Source organism: Rhinoderma darwinii, chromosome 5, assembly GCF_050947455.1.
Source record: "Rhinoderma darwinii isolate aRhiDar2 chromosome 5, aRhiDar2.hap1, whole genome shotgun sequence".
In the NCBI taxonomy this organism is placed as follows: Eukaryota; Metazoa; Chordata; class Amphibia; order Anura; family Rhinodermatidae; genus Rhinoderma; species Rhinoderma darwinii.
The window spans coordinates 61,794,898-61,806,901 of record NC_134691.1 but is presented as its reverse complement, the minus strand read 5'-3'; positions in this window follow the sequence as shown (position 1 = coordinate 61,806,901).

Sequence of the window (12,004 nt, the reverse complement as noted above, 5' to 3'; positions counted from 1 at the left end):
AAATGCAGCGCTGAACCGTAATAAAGATTTATACAAAAATTATATAGGACATTAAGTTTAATTGAAAAAAAATATTTACATTTGACAGAGCTCTCGGTAAGGAGTGCGGCCTTATAATTTCTGTGTATACCCTTTATGTAACCCACCATATAATATTGAAATCTTGCATTTACCAGTCCGCCTCTAACCCACAATTGTTTCACAACATAATCGAATATGATTTCCATTTGTGAGTTTGCTATTGAGAAATATTTTTGAAATGGAAAAAGCTTGATTTTTATTATTCATTTATTGAATGTGCAGCTCTGCTATAATTCTGGTTACTAAATAAAATTCAAGCCTACCAGACTATTCAATTATTCATCTTCCTGCGCTGTGTGACTAGACATAAATTTAAATCTCACTACGGCTGAATTCTCGCTAAATATATCCAATGCCAACCGGGTACTCAAATTGACGAGGAGATTGGAATTGGAATAGCAGCTAAATTTAATATTAAAAGGTAACGCTATCATTATGAGTTGTAGACTTCTTAATACACTCTTTATTTAAGACATTTTTCATGTTATATTTTCTGCAGAGAAACATATGTCAAAGAATAATGAATTAAATATAAAATAGGTGTAATGATAAAAGCAAAAGACATCATAGCAGGAAGAGCATGCTGTTCTCTACTCCCGGTGATAACGTTTTTGATAAAACTGTAAAGCAATATCTGCCATTTTATCATTTTTGTTGTAGAGCACGAAAATACTGCTGTATTCCTTTAGGTGTCCTCACAAGTTTCATGTTATTTATCATAAATAAAATGTGGTGCGCGCAAATAACAACAAATATAAATGTCAAACGAAAGACTAATCTATTTGTCTCCGGCTGTTATGAACTACAACACCCAGCATATATGGTGTTTACGAATTCTGACACTAGGTGGAGACCACTTGTCTAATCAAGACACGTTTACCCACATACCATAATATATACTTATTAGTAATCTAGATTTTGTAGGGACAGTCCATCTTGGTGTGACATTAATCAATATGGTGCGACTTATATATTTATGTGTGAAAATATTATGATTACAACTTACACTTACAATATATTGAGTATATAAACAATACACTACCGTTCAAAAGTTTAGGGTCACTTAGAAATTTCCTTATTTTTGCAAGAAAAGCACAGTTTTTTTCAATGAAGATAACATTAAATTAATCAGAAATACACTCTATACATTGTTAATGTGCTAAATGACTATTCATGCTGGACAGAGGAAGATTGGAAAAAAGTGTTATGGACAGACGAATCGAAGTTTGAGGTGTTTGGATCACACAGAAGAACATTTGTGAGACGCAGAACAACTGAAACGATGCTGGAAGAGTGCCTGACGTCATCTGTCAAGCATGGTGGAGGTAATGTGATGGTCTGGGGTTGCTTTGGTGCTGGTAAAGTGGGAGACTTGTACAAGGTAAAAGGGATTTTGAATAAGTAAGGCTATCACTCCATTTTGCAACGCCATGCCATACCCTGTGGACAGCGCTTGATTGGAGCCAATTTCATCCTACAACAGGACAATGACCCAAAGCACACCTCCAAATTATGCAAGAACTATTTAGGGAAGAAGCAGGCAGCTGGTATTCTATCTGTAATGGAGTGGCCAGTCACCAGATCTCAACCCCATAGAGCTGTTGTGGGAGTAGCTTGACCGTATGGTACGCAAGAAGTGCCCATCAAGCCAATCCAACTTGTGGGAGGGGCTTCTGGAAGCATGGGGTGAAATTTCTCCCGATTACCTCAGCAAATTAACAGCTAGAATGCCAAAGGTCTGCAATGCTGTAATTGCTGCAAGGGCATGACCACACGTGGCGGATTTCCTCCGCAACTGTCCGCATCAATGCCGCACAGAATCTGCGTCGCAGATTCTGCTGCGGATCTGCACAAAATGTGCAGAAAATTGATGCGGACTAGCTGCTGCGGACTGCGGGAAAAGTGCTTCCCTTCTCCCTATCAGTGCAGGATAGAGAGAAGGGACAGCACTTTCCCTAGTGAAAGTAAAAGAATTTCATACTTACCGGCCGTTGTCTTGGTGACGCGTCCCTCTTTCGGCATCCAGCCCGACCTCCCTGGATGACGCGCCAGTCCATGTGACCGCTGCAGCCTGTGCTTGGCCTGTGATTGGCTGCAGCCGTCACTTACACTGAAACGTCATCCTGGGAGGCCGGACTGGAGACAGACGCAGGGAGTTCTCGGTAAGTATGAACTTATATGTTTTTTTACAGATACATGTATATTGAGATCGGTAGTCACTGTCCCGGGTGCAGAAACAGTTACTGCCGATCGCTTAACTCTTTCAGCACCCTGGACAGTGACTATTTACAGACGTCTCCTAGCAACGCTCCCGTCATTACGGGAGCCCCATTGACTTCCTCAGTCTGGCTGTAGACCTAGAAATACATAGGTCCAGCCAGAATGAAGAAATGTCATGGTAGTAAAACCAATACGCTCCGCAGCACACATAAGATCTGCGGACTTCATTGCGGAATTTTGACTCTCCATTGAAGTCAATGGAGAAATTCCGCCATGAGTCCGCCACTGCTCCGCAACAGACAGAGCATGCTGCGGACACCAAATTCCGCTCCGCAGCCTATGCTCCGCAGCGGAATTTTACGCCTCGTCTAAACGAACACTGCTAAATTAAAGTGTAAGTCAATGGACAAACGGCACCGCTGCGGATTAACGCTGCGGAGTGTCCGCAGCGGAATTTAAGTGAAATTCCGCCACGTGTGAACCCAGCCCAAATGGAGCATTCCAAGACGAAAGCAAAGTTTGAAGGAGAAAATTATTATTTTAAATAAAAATCATTATTTCTAACCTTGTCAATGTCTTGACTATATTTTCTAGTCATTTTGCAACTCATTTGATAAATATAAGTGTGAGTTTTCATGGAAAACACAAAATTGTCTGGCCATACACGATAGTTGTCACACGTCCTAACTCCACCAAATACATGTACACTCTGTTTTGGCCATTGGCAGCAGCTTGTCTGCTGCAAGAACAAAGGATCGGGCTTGCTGAGCTACAACATGCCCGATCCTTATTTCCCCTGACATCTGGAGTTGGAAGACTCCCGTACACATTAGATAGTCTGCAGATCCCACCGAACGTGGGGAGTTTTATCTAATGGTCTGTAGTAGCTCTATGAAGTTATCAGTTTTGGTTGCGTTACAATGTCTATATACCATTTGTTCTAAAACAAATTGCCTCTTTTATTTAGTCCTTTTTTCCCCCACTTAGTATACTATACATACAACTTTTTTTTAACAAATAAAAAGAAAACCTTGAGTGAATCTGATGCATGTGCCATCTGTCAGTATTGTAAAGCAAAAGGGTCAGACTTTTGAAACTTTGAAATATTTATGTTAAATTTATGAACAGGGCCAGCTGACTTTGAAAAGGACCTGACAGCTCTCCTCACGCGTGTTTTAGTAAATACTTGCATTCTCCATTAAATAACAATGCATAGAACTCTGTGTTCTGACATCCCTCTGTTATTCCTCCTGGAAACGTATGAATACAGTGAAAACTGGGTGTTACCATTCCTTTTGTCAATTGGATGTGTCCCTACACAGTATAACACTTTTAGCACTGATTGGACAGTGTCAGAGTATCTAGGGACACGCCCCTTTAACAAGGGGAATGGTAACACCCAGTTGGTAATTTATTTCCACATTTTTAAGCTGCTTACTAGTGCTGAGGCCTTACCAAGGCTTGGGGAGGAGGTCCTAAATAATAATTATACATTTTTATAGGCCCTTAAAAAGGTTTTCCGGGACTAAAAAAATGTATAGCGTATCCTTTAGATAATATTTGATAATATTTTGAATCCCTGGGATTCCTGCTCAGAATGTAGGCTCCACCATGTGTAAGGGGCCTAAGGGTATGTTCACAAGGCCTATTTTCAACCGTTTTTTGGGCCGTAAACGCCCCGACAAATGACTAAAAATACAGAGGCCGAACGCCTCCAAACACCTGCCAATTGATTTCAATGGCAAAAAAGGCGTTTCGTTCCCATAGGCCTTTTTTTACGTGGCCGTTTGTAAAAAGCAATTCTTCATTGTCTAAATAGAAAAACAGCTCCAAAAACTCCCGTAAAAAACTCATCAAAAAACGGTTGATGCATAAAAAACGGTGGAAAATCGGACTCTTTCTCCTTGAAAACAGCTCCGTATTTTACAGCCGTTTTTAGTCTACCGTGGGAACATACCCTAAGAGTGTTTATTTTGTGTGGGCGCACAGGCCCTTTCACAGGTAGTAGTTAACATAACCAGAGACATTTTTATAATTACTAAAGATTAGTATGGAAATAATTTGATCCAGGTTTTAGATCTGAATTCCCCTGAGGAACGAGGAAGGAATTTTTTATCCCTTTTGATGCAAAAATACATGATCGTAGTTGCCAAGGAAATTTTATTTGGTTTTTGTCTGTCCTATATTGATAGAGATAAAAGAAAATGCTAATTTTATTTTTTACATTTTGTAATTATATAACGTAATTATATAACTGTCTAGTCACCTTATTACCATCCAATATTTTTTTTTTTTAAATAATGTATTGCATTTTTCTTTTTAATGTAAGCATCATAAATGGTTATGCCATAGTGAGTCATCTATAATTTATTCATGTCACCATAAAACAGGTGCATTTCTAAAATATAAGAAAACATAGCTTTCGTATGGACAGTAATGACACAAAATAAAAGCATCACCTTTAATTTTATGTCTGGTTATTGCCACAGTAACCAGATGGCTATTTTAATTCTGGGGACATAAAAGCAGTATATATCTAGAGGAGAAATACTCCAGTTCTGCGGGACAAATTTTCATACAGTTTCTGAAATAAAATGGCCATCTGGTCAATATATGATCACCATATTTCTTATCTTAACTGCTGCGAGTCACTAAACACTATCTTGCTTTATTATCCAAGCCAATATAATTTATATTCATGTCTTAGTTCTGCATTATTAATTGTATTGTTGTTATAAATTTCCGTTAATGCTTAAACTTTATATCTTTACTCTTGTTTTGCTAGATTTATTGCAGCTTTCTCTCTCTAGTTCTATACAGTAGCAAATAATAGATTACTATATTGTGGCTTAAAGAGGCTCTGTCACCACATTATAAGTGCCCTGTCTCCTATATAAGGAGATGGGTGCTGTAATGTAGGTGACAGTAATGCTTTTTATAAAAAAAAAAACTATCTATTTTCACAACGTTAGGAGCGATTTTGGTTTATGCTAATGAGCTTTCTTAATGCCCAAGAGGGCGTACTTTTACTTTCGACCAAGTGGGCGTTGTACAGAGGAGTGCATGACGCTGACCAATCGGCATCATGCACTCCTCTCCATTCATTTACACTGCACTAGCGATATAGTTATATCACTATGTGCAGCCTCATACACAAACCCTAACATTACTAGTGTCCTGATAATGAATACACATGAAATCCAGCCTGGACGTCATGTGTACTCAGAATCCTGACACTTCTGAATCTTTCTTGTGAGATTCCGGCAAGTGAAACGAAATCTCGCGAGATTACGGAGCTAAACGAGATTTGGTTTCACTTGCCGGAATCTCACAAAAAAGATTCAGAAGTGTCAGGATTCTGAGTACACATGACGTCCAGTCTGGATTTCATGTGTATTCATTATCAGGACACTGCAGTAATGTTAGGGCTTGTGTATGAGGCTGCACATAGTGATATAACTATATCACTAGTGCAGTGTAAATGAATGGAGAGGAGTGCATGATGCCGATTGGTCAGCATCATGCACTCCTCTGTACAACGCCCACTTGGTCGAAAGTAAAAGTACGCCCACTTGGGCATTAAGAAAGCTCATTAGCATAAACCAAAATCGCTCCTAACGTTGTGAAAATAGATCGTTTTTTTAAATAAAAAGCATTACTGTCACCTACATTACAGCGCCCATCTCCTTATGTAGGAGATAGGGCACTTATAATGTGGTGACAGAGCCTCTTTAATAGCGGATGGTAGTTATGGCCTATGTATCTTTGTTGTGTTATTCTATAGCAGGAAATAATAGAAAACACACTTATACAATAGGTTTCCTACAGTATATACACGGAGAATATATGTAAGAACTGCACTATAGAGCATGAATGTAGAAAAGTATGACATGAAATTTCACATTAGCGTGTTATCTGGAAACCTATGAGTGCTCTCTCATTTATATTAGTGCTAGATCGCTAGGCAGCTTCTCCCTACAGAAACTGGCATGTTGGAGGACAGTAAGATCGTTCCCCTCCGGCCACACCCTATGTAAGAAGATTGTGTTAATCAGTCCGTGTAATGACATGCTACAGTAAAGGGGGCCGTACACCTCAGATCGCTATCGGTTGTACACTCGTCTGGCAGCTATTCCTCCCAACCTCCCCATACACATGCATGCTCAGGTCAGCCTGAGGTGCATGTGTACTTAAGGGTATGTTCACACAAAGTGACCAAATACGTCTGAAAATACGGAGCTGTTTTCAAGGGAAAACAGCTCCTGATTTTGAGAAGTTTTTTGAGCAACTCATGTTTTTCACAGCGTTTTACGCTGCGTTTTCGCTGTGCTTTTTAAGGCCGTTTTTGGAGCTGTTTTCAATAGAGTCTATGAAAAACGGCTCCAAAAACGTCCCAAGAAGTGACCTGCACTTCTTTTGACGAGCCGTCATTTTACGCGCCGTCTTTTGACAGCGACGCGTAAAATAAAGGCTCGTGGGAACAGAACATCGTAATTTACATTGAAAGCAATGGGCAGATGTTTGGAGGCGTATTAGGGGCATTTTTTCAGGCGTAATTCGAGGCGTAAAATGCCCGAATTATGCCTGAAAACACTGCGTGTGAACATACCCTAAAGGGGAATAAGCCGCTACCAGACACGTCCGGCTGCGGCTTATTTCCCGTGGGAACAATGGATCAGGTATAATGAAATATGGCCTCGGGGAAGAGTTGGGACACCGTGATACACATTAAATGGTTGTCTGGTCACGCTGAAATCGCCAGGTTTGTCTGACAATTATCTAATTTTTCTAGGCACCTTAAGTTCTGGTGCTTGTGACACTGGCTTACCCCCATTTACTCAAGAAGAAAAAGCGTGTCACCCAAGCCTGATTCAGACTGTTGATATGCAATGGTCTCACTGTAGTGAATCTGATATCTAGTGATAGAAGCAGAAAGAAATATAACATTGGAGACAAGACCGATAATCGCGCCATGTATGGCCACCTGAAAGAGTTGTGTTCTCTTCACGTATGTCATGTCCTACCCTATATCTCCTTGACATATTTCAGCTGTTTAAACAAAAATTTCAGCACGATAGTCATAAATGGTTGTGTTTCCTCTATATACCAGGTGTTCACAAGGTAGATTATTTTGTCATGTATGTTTTCATCTAAATCACTGCTTTCTTTCCTTCCGATCCTGCCCTCCTGCCTTGTCTGGCTGTGCTACTACTTCTCATTCTTGTGACGTCACACCTGACCTGCCTGCAGATACTAGTGGGAGGACCCTGGGCAATCACCTGCAGGGGGCATACAGCCTAGCCAATACTTCTTGCAGATACCTTTTTGAAGATAACCCCTGGATGTATTCAGTAGCGCCCTCTAGTGAGGTGACATACATTATCATACAATCAGGAGTAAGCAGAACTTCTGGGGTCACAGTAGGAGTGCTGACACAAAGGTTATACACTTTGACATGTATCAACTAATATACATCTCACAGCAAAGCAAAAGATTATTAATATATTTAAGCCTGTATAGTTCATTCTTACAAACAGAGCGGATATAAAACATGCTAAACAACCCACCGGGGAACTCAGATGCGCACAAATGTTACGTTGCAGTTTTAAATGGTCTCTCTTGTAGTCTTTCATGCGTATGGACATTTAATAAGACATTGCAGCGCGCTGCATTATTTATCCTTGCTGGTAAGTGTATTGTTTGTCGAATAGTTGTATAAATATTTCATTGTGTTTATCTGCACAATAAATCTGAATTACTGAAACTAGGCCACAAGCATTTATGAAGACCAAATAGGGTGACTGTGCTTTGTTGAATATTTCCAATTTATCCAGGCGGTTTATGAGCATGGAAAGCTGGAGGCTGGATGTTCAATGTCTTTATATTACCACGTCAGTTACTTTACTACCCATCCATGTATCCAGCCATTAGCAGTTGTTCATCCTTTAGTGGATTCACATGCGGCAGATTTGGTTGTAGAAATTTCTTGACTGAAAATGAGTTCCATTCATCTGAAAGGGATTTTTACTGCAGTGAGCACCAGGATTTCTGCAAGTTCCATTCAGATGAATGGAACCGATTTTCAGTTAGGGTATGTGCACACACACTAAATACGTCCGTAATTGACGGACGTATTTCGGCCGCAAGTCCCGGACCGAACACAGTGCAGGGAGCCGGGCTCCTAGCATCATACTTATGTACGATGCTAGGAGTCCCTGCCTCGCTGCAGGACCACTGTCACGTACTGAAAACATGATTACAGTACGGGACAGTTGTCCTGCAGCGAGGCAGAGACTCCTAGCATCGTACATAAGTATGATGCTAGGAGCCCGGCTCCCTGCACTGTGTTCGGTCCGGGACTTGCGGCCGAAATACGTCCGTCAATTACGGACGTAATTAGTGTGTGTGCACATACCCTGACAGAAATTTTTTCCAACAAAATCTGCCGCATGTGAATCCACCCAAAGGGGTTTAGCAGATCAGGAAAATGTATCTGCTTGTTCTATTCTTCATAGAAATATAAAAGTCACAGAAAAAAACGACTGATCAAAAAAAAAAAAATGCACAATGAAATGTGACTTTTACTGATAAAAAAGGAGGTTGTCCTTTAAAAAAGAGGGTGGGTCAAAAAATGCTATAGGGAAAACAAACTGACCCTGTTAAACCCTACCAGGTCACCCAGCCTAAATAAAGAAATGCCCCTACTCAACCTATACCTCCAACCTATACTCTATACCCTAGACGCCCTATCCGATTTAATAGTCTAGAGAATGGGTGGTGAAATCTTCATAGAAATAGCGCCATTCTTGTAAACGGTATAACTGCAATGCCCAAAAAAAGGCGATGTACAAGAACAGCACTGTTTATGGAGAAAAGGCAGAATAGTTTTTGAATCTTGTACAACCTGTATAACCCCTTCCCGACATTTGACGTATCCATACATCATAGCCGGGTAGGGGAAGTATGGAGCGCGCTGGCGGAGTGAACCCGCTCCATACGATGCGAGTGTCGGCTGTATGTAACAGCCGACACTTCACAGTAACGAGCGGGATCGCGCTCGAACGCAATCCCGCTTGTTTAACCCATTAAATGCAGCAGTCAATAGCGACCGCGGCATTTAAATCGTTAGAAAGATGGGGCGACCCCCTCTAGCAGCTCATCGCACCCCCACAGTGCAATCGCGGGGTAGCGATGGTTGCTATGCTGCCTGGTGGCCTAATGAAGGCCCCAGGTCCGCCATCTTTGTGCACCTATTTGGCTTAATAGAAGCCTGTCAGAAAGACGATATACTGCAATACATTAGTATTACAGTATATCGTGCAAGCGATTCAACAATCGCTGGTTGAAGTCCCCTAGGGAGACTAATAAAAAAAGTAAAAATTAGTCAAATAAAGTTTTCATGTAAAAAAAAAAAAAGTTAATTAAAAGTTAAAAAAACCCCCCTTTTCCCATTTTCCCCCTAGAGCATAATAATAATAATATAAAAAAATAAATAATAATATAATTGGTATCGACGCATCCGTAAAAGTCTGAACTATCACAATATATCATTATTTAAGCCGCACGGTGTACGCCGTCAAAAAAAAATTGTAACACCAGAATCGCTATTTTTTGGTCACCTCATCTCCTACAAAAAATGGAATAAATAGTGATCAAAACGTTGCATGTAACCCAAAATGGTATCACTAAAAACTACAGCTTATCCCGCAAAAAATAAGCCCTCATGCTACTTAATCGAAGGAAAAATAAAGAAGTTATGGCTCTCAGAATTTGGCGACACAAAATAAATTTCATTTTTTACTTGTAAAAGTGGTAAAATATAGAAAAAACAATATATATTTGGTATCGCCGTAATCATATTGACCCACAGAATAAAGTTAAAGAGGCTCTGTCACCAGATTTTGCAACCCCTATCTGCTATTGCAGCAGATAGGCGCTGCAATGTAGATTACAGTAACGTTTTGATTTTTAAAAAACGAGCATTTTTGGTCAAGTTATGACCATTTTTGTAGTTATGCAAATGAGGCTTGCAAAAGTCCAAGTGGGTGTGTTTAAAAGTAAAAGTCCAAGTGGGCGTGTATTCTGTGCGTACATCGGGGCGTTTTTAATACTTTTACTAGCTGGGCGCTCTGAAGAGAAGTAACATCCTCTTCTCTTCAGAACGCCCAGCTTCTGACAGTGCAGATCTGTGACGTCACTCACAGGCCCTGCATCGTGACGGCCACATCGGCACCAGAGGCTACAGTTGATTCTGCAGCAGCATCAGCGTTTGCAGGTAAGTCGATCTTACCTGCAAACGCTGATGCTGCTGCAGAATCAACTGTAGCCTCTGGTGCCGATGTGGCCGTCACGATGCAGGACCTGGGAGTGACGTCACAGATCTGCACTGTCAGAAGCTGGGCGTTCTGAAGAGAAGTGGATGATACTTCTCATAAGAGCGCCCAGCTAGTAAAAGTATTAAAAACGCCCCGATGTACGCACCTAATACACGCCCACTTGGACTTTTACTTTTAAACACACCCACTTGGACTTTTGCAAGCCTCATTTGCATAACTACAAAAATGGTCATAACTTGGCCAAAAATGCTCGTTTTTTAAAAATAAAAACGTTACTGTAATCTACATTGCAGCGCCTATCTGCTGCAATAGCAGATAGGGGTTGCAAAATCTGGTGACAGAGCCTCTTTAACATGTTTTAATTGCACAGTGAATTCCGTAAAAACGAAGCGCAAACAACAATGGAGTAATCGCTGTTTTTTCATTTTCTACCCCACAAATAATTTTCAACAAGTAGTTGCGTTCTGCGGAAGAGAAGAGCTTAGAGAAATATCCACATACCATTGACTTGCGCTTGGAACCTCTCTGGAACTGGAGTGCACCAGCACCGACAGAGGATGCGTCTACCTCCAACGAGAACTGTAGAGAAACATCTGGATGATGGAGGATATAGGCTGATGTGAAGGCACTCTCCAGGCTATTGAATGCGGACTCTGCCTCAGGAGTCCACACCTTGGCGTTCATGCCCTTCTTAGTAAGGTTAGAGATAGGAGATGTCAGTGAGGAGAAGTTTGGAATAAACTGTCTATAAAAATTGGCGAATCCCAGAAAGCACTGTATGCAGCAAAACTTGACGGACATGTCTCTGATGCGTCATAGGATCTGGAGAAAAAATCAAGATGTCATCAGAGTAGACCACAACACAAACATAGAGGAGGTCACGGAAAATGTAATTAACGAACTCCTGGAAGACCGCGGGAGCATTACACAGGCCGAAGGGCATTACTACACATTCATAGTGTCCATCATGGGTGTTAAATGCAGTCTTCCATTGGTCACCCCGGCGAATCCAGATGAGGTTGTAAGCCCCACGCAGGTCTAGTTTGGAAAAAATCTTGACACCACGTATACGATCGAACAGTTCTGAGATCAGTGGCAATGGATACTTATTTTTCACCGTGATCTGGTTGAGACCCTGGTAGCCAATACAAGGACGCAGGGAGACATCCTTCTTTCTGACGAAGAAGAACCCGGCTCCTGCCGGGGAGGAAGACTTCCTTATGAAGTCCCTCTCCAAGTTCTCTTTAACATAGGCGGACATGGACAGAGCCTCTGGCAAGGAGAGACGATATACCCTATGACGGGGAAGGGATGCACCAGGAATCAGCTCTATAGGACAGTCATATGCCCGGTGTGTGGGCAGTGTC